A 6000-nucleotide genomic window follows, 5' to 3' on the forward strand; every position below is an offset into this window, starting at 1 on the left:
TTGGGGTCTTCACACGGATAAATTTCTCATGGCATGCAATATCGACTCTATTTCGATCGAGCCAATCCATACCAACAACGATATCAAAGTCGCCCAATGTCATCGGGATAAGATCAATTTTAAAGTTCTCGGCACCAAACACAACATCACAATTTTTACACACATCAACCACTAGCACCGTCTTGCCATCCGCTATTTCGACTTCTACCGGACGACTTAACTTAGCTAACAGTCTATCAAGTTTAGGCACAAATTTTGGAGACACAAATGACAAATTTGCACCGCTATCAAAAAGAATCCTTGCTGGATTAGAATTAACCAAGAAAGTACCTGAGACAACTTCGTTGGATTGCTTGGCTTCGTCGTTAGTCATCAAATAGTTTTGCCCGCGAGCCGTACCCGCCGCCTTCTCTAGCCTTTTAACATTATCGTTGTTCAAATCGGGACACTCCGACTTTCGGTGTCCTTCTTTGTTGCAATTAAAACAAGTGAGCTTGTTTGTTGAATTTGGCTTCGGACAATCTCGAACCATATGTCCACGTACCCCAAAATTGTAGCAAGTAGGGAGTTCCCAAAACCACCGGTAGCACCCTTCTTCACACTATTGACACTTTCGGAACCCTTTTTGTTCTTGTTCTTTTTATTTAAAAAATTCGAATAACTCGAACCTTCAAACTTTCTTTTTGAAAAAGTGAAATCGCTTTTTCTTGGAACCTCCGACTCAAAACCCCGAGCCAACTCGAATAGTTCTTCAAAAGTCTTAGCCATTCCTCGACTAATCTTACCCTTGAACTCGTCGTTCAAGGTACGGTAAAAATCTTTCATTAGCTTGTGATCGTCACCAACATACTCCGGGCAAAAACGAGTCTTTGCAAAAAAGGTAGACTTGAGAGTAACCAAGTCCATTGAACCTTGTTGCAAATGATGCAACTCGTCCCAGATTCTATCAAGGTCAGAAAAAGTTCGGTATTTTTGGAAAAATTCCTTCTTAAACTCCTCCCATGTCAAGCTCATGCATTGCTCTTCACCATATAAATTGATTTTATCGTCCCACCACAACTTGCCTACTTCACCTAACATGCTAGACCCATATCTCGTCTTCTTCTCGGGAGGACACTCCGCGGTACGAAACGCTCCCTCGATATCGGAAATCCAACAAGTACTTTTTAATGGATCCCTCACCCCATTAAACATCGGAGGTTGAGTATCCTTGAAATTTTTGTAGTGGAAGTCCCGTCTTCCACCCCCACCATTACCTTCACCCCATTTGCCTCGAGGATAAATGTTTCTAGCCTCTAAAGCCTCCTCTATTGTGGCTTTCATTTGATCATTGATCATTTTGGTCACTTGTCCATCGACCGACTCTTGGAAGTCCTTTCGGACATCGTCAAGAAAATCCTTCTTTAGCCTTTTAAAGATGGCCTCAACCTTGGTCGTGAGTTCAACGTCCTCACTCGTACTTCCGATATCATTATCGTGTCCGTTTCTCATCTTCATTCTATAAAACGGAAAAGGTTAAACCATGAACGAAAGGCATAACACGTAAGTATATACCTGCGCACCACACTACTCCATCTTGCTCAACAATTGTCGTACATTACTCGTTTGACACGATTTGCACCCGTAACAACGGTAGCTAATCATTGTTACGCGAGCACGTCGCATTAACTTGCTAATACAACGTCCGTCTTGCTTGATGATTGGTAAACACAACACAAAACAATTAGCACAAGGCTAGTTCACATAAACTAGAGCACTAACAAATTTCGATTAGACCCAAAGTCCTACAAGTCCAGCATAAAGCGCTCACACAATTAAGTCTAAGTCTAGGCACCTATCTCGAGTCGCCTAAATCCCTTAGACCATGCTCTGATACCACTTGAAACATCCCAACCCGTATTCCATACGATAAATTTTTTTTTTTATATATACACATTTACGCGCCAATTAAATATGTAAACCATTCCACAAGTTCCATTTAAACGTACATCAATTTAAATGTTTACAAAAGGCACGAAGGCCATTAATTAAGTTTAATACAAGTTTGACCCACTACAATGATAGTTCATAATCCAAACGACACTCGAGCATGGTTTGGGGCTAAACTACCCAAAACGTTAGGCCAACTTCAAAAGCTAACACCAAAAGCACCCCCCGACAACATAAGCGGGAGACCACTAGTCCAAACATATGCCCTTACCCTTGTCCAAGCCGGAACCTATAAAATGGTAAACAACGAGAGGGTAAGCAAGGCTTAGTGAGTGCAACAATTATACATACATATATATAACCTACTTACTTGCAAACACTTACCAAATCCGCATGCATGCTAGTTACATAATTAGCATACCGTTCACATGTATAACGCTAAGTATCATGATAACAAGGCAAGTATAACAATAACATATAACACAACAATACAATATGCTAAAACACAAGTATAACGATGATGTTCACAACTTCTATAGTACTCAAGATCTCAAGGCTAGCCCAACGAATGGTATCGTCAACATCGAACTTAAATCCCATTTGCCTATATTAATGTGGTATCGTCAACACCAAACTTTAAACCCACATATGAGGTAACGCCAACAACGAACTTTAAACCCTCATCAACGTCACTACAATAATCGTATGGCATCGTCAACATCGAACTTTAATTCCATACGTATGAGGTATCGTCAACAACGAACTTTAAACCCTCATCAACAACACAATATACTCTAGGGTATGGTATCATCAACATCGAACTTTAACCCATACCCCACAAGTAAATAAATTATATACACGCATATATAGTTATTCCACTCACCTTAACACTTCGGTGGTGATTTAAATGCTTCCGTATACCTCGAGCAAAGTACCTAGTACATAGGTACACATTCAATACACAACTAATGGCATTTACCACATTACTTACACTTTGAGCATTTAATGACCCATTAGCATTTATTAGCTCACTTACACCCAAAACCGCCCATAAAGGCCAAGACTCATATTAAATCGCCAAAGCTAGTGATTTAAAGTCTACTAACATTAACTAGCACAACCTAGGGTAATTCATACCAATTTCCTCCAAACTAGGTCAACATTACCCCTTTTGACCCATTTTAACACTTACACTTTCAACTTTGTCAAACATGACCTAATTATAATTTCATCCACATTTTAACAAGTGTTTTAATGCTTACAACACCATTAACACTTACAAACCCTATTTCATTAGACCAAACCCTAGATTATGGTTGTTAGGGTTTTCTTTCAACAATCTAACCCAAAATCCACCCATTTAACCCTCAAATGGGTCATACAAGTTCCAAATGAACAAACCCTAGCATAAATCAATTAAAATTCAAAACATAGAGTTGAGACTTACCAAACTATCCACTTGTAGCTAATAACAAGGAGAACAACTTTAATTCTTGCTCCTAGGATTGATTCACAAACCTTCACCTCCAAATCTTAAGTTTAATCTAAGTGGGTTTTATGTTTTGGGAGGAAATTGTGAAAGAAAAAGGAAAAGAAATGAGTAATAGAGGATAAGTGGTTGGTATTAAAGGCTCCCATCAGATCTACATGCAAAAAGACCAAACTACCCCTAAAACCCTTTTTAAATCGAGCAGAAAAAGGAGTCAGGACTGCAGAGGTGCCGCGGTGCGGCTCCTTTGTCGCGGCGCGACATAAAGAAGGAAAAACTCCCCTTCTTAACTCATGTTCTGATCTGGATTTGCTTTGATTGTCGCGTCGCGGCCCCTTTCCTCGCGGCGCGGCATTGGCCTATTCCTGATCACTTCGACAAATTAACATAAATCAAAGGTTCAAACATCAAGCACAACATCTTTCACCCTTCCTATGCACATCTAAACCTCGACCTTAGGTCTCACACGACTCGACGCCAACGCGACACATTCATAAACACGTTCACGCACGCATTCAAACATATATATATACACACACATATACGCACTAACTCATAAACTAACACTTTGGCTCATTTAATCACATAAACGAACACGTTATAAGCGTGCTAATAATTAAGTTTGTACCTTTAAATGCGCACGGGAAAACGGGGTGTTACAAATCAGTAGCCAGAACCACAAACATATTCCACCGTAGGATAGTTAATTAATTAGTTAAAGAACTTTAGATTACTCTAGATTACCTTAGATTAGATTTCCTTAGACTACCTTAGATTTGATTACTGATAATGCTAAAAACAAACATATATTTCATAGCATTATTCCTCAAGAAAGACAAGCTTTTAGTTGCAATTGTTCTATTTACAAGTGATATTCGTTTAAATAATAAAAGGTGAAGACAAAAGACAGATTCGACGAATTGAAGGCGCAAACGACCAAAAAGCTCAAAAGAACAAAAGACAATCAAAGAGGTTCCAATTATTGATAAGAAACGTCTCGAAATCACAAGAGTACAAGATTCAAAACGCAAAGTACAAAATATAAAATTGTACGCAAGGACGTTCGAAAATCCGGAACCGGGACCAGAGTCAACTCTTAACGCTCGACGCAACGGACTAAAAATTACAAGTTAACTATGTATATAAATATAATATAATATATAATTAATTATATTAATTATATATATATTATATATATATTATAAACCGTCGGTAAACAAAGAGCCAAACTCCTCTGAGCTGTAAAAGTAACCTCCGCGACTCGCGGAGTTTGAAGGCAAAATTCACCGCGAGTCGCGGAGCCCCAAAAATCGAAATTCCCTATAAAGCCAACCGAATTCTGATCACAATTCATATCTTTTTCTTCTCTTATCATACGTAAAATTTATATATATATATATATATAATTTATATTTTAATTTTAATTTTAATTCTAATAATAAGGGTATGTTAGCGAATGTTGTAAGGGTGTAAGTCGAAATTCTGTCCGTGTAACGCTACGCTATTTTTAATCATTGTAAGTTATGTTCAACCTTTTTACATTAATGTCTCGTAGCTAAGTTATTATTATGCTTATTTAAAACGAAGTAATCATGATGTTGGGCTAATTACTAAAATTGGGTAATTGGGCTTTGTACCATAATTGGGGTTTGGACAAAAGAACGACACTTGTGGAAATTAGACTATGGGCTATTAATGAGCTTTATATTTGTTTAACTAAATGATAGTTTGTTAATGTTAATATAAAGATTTACAATTGGGCGTCCCTATAAATTACCATATACACTCAATCGGACACGATGGGCGGGGTAATTATATGTACGAATAATCGTTCATTTAACCGGACACGGGAATGGATTAATAGCCACTAGAATAATTAAAACAGGGGTGAAATTACATTCAAGGGTAATTGGTGTAATTGTTAACAAAGTAGTAAAACCTTGGTTTACTCGCAGTCGATAACCTGGTGTATTCATTAAACAAAGTATTAAAACCTTGTTACAATTCGAATCCCCAATTAGTTGGAATATTTAACTTCGGGTATAAGAATAATTTGATGAGGACACTCGCACTTTATATTTATGACTGATGGACTGTTATGGACAAAAACCAGACGGACATATTAAATAATCCAGGACAAAGGACAATTAACCCATGGGCATAAAAGTAAAATCAACACGTCAAACATCATGATTACGGAAGTTTAAATAAGCATAATTCTTTTATTTCATATTTAATTTCCTTTATTTTATATTTAATTGCACTTCTAATTATCGCACTTTTATTTATTGTTATTTAATCGCACTTTTAATTATCGTACTTTTTAATTATCGCAAGTTTATTTTATCGCACTTTTATTATTCGCAATTTCATTATCGTTATTTACTTTAAGTTTTAAATTAAGTCTTTTATTTATTTAATATTTTACATTAGGTTTTAACTGCGACTAAAGTTTTAAAATCGACAAACCGGTCATTAAACGGTAAAAACCCCCCTTTATAATAATAATATTACTTATATATATATTTGTAAAAATTATAAAAGTAAACTAATATAGCGTTGAGCTTTGTTTAAAGATTTCC

This window comes from Rutidosis leptorrhynchoides, chromosome 10 (assembly GCF_046630445.1).
Source record: "Rutidosis leptorrhynchoides isolate AG116_Rl617_1_P2 chromosome 10, CSIRO_AGI_Rlap_v1, whole genome shotgun sequence".
Taxonomy (NCBI): domain Eukaryota; kingdom Viridiplantae; phylum Streptophyta; class Magnoliopsida; order Asterales; family Asteraceae; genus Rutidosis; species Rutidosis leptorrhynchoides.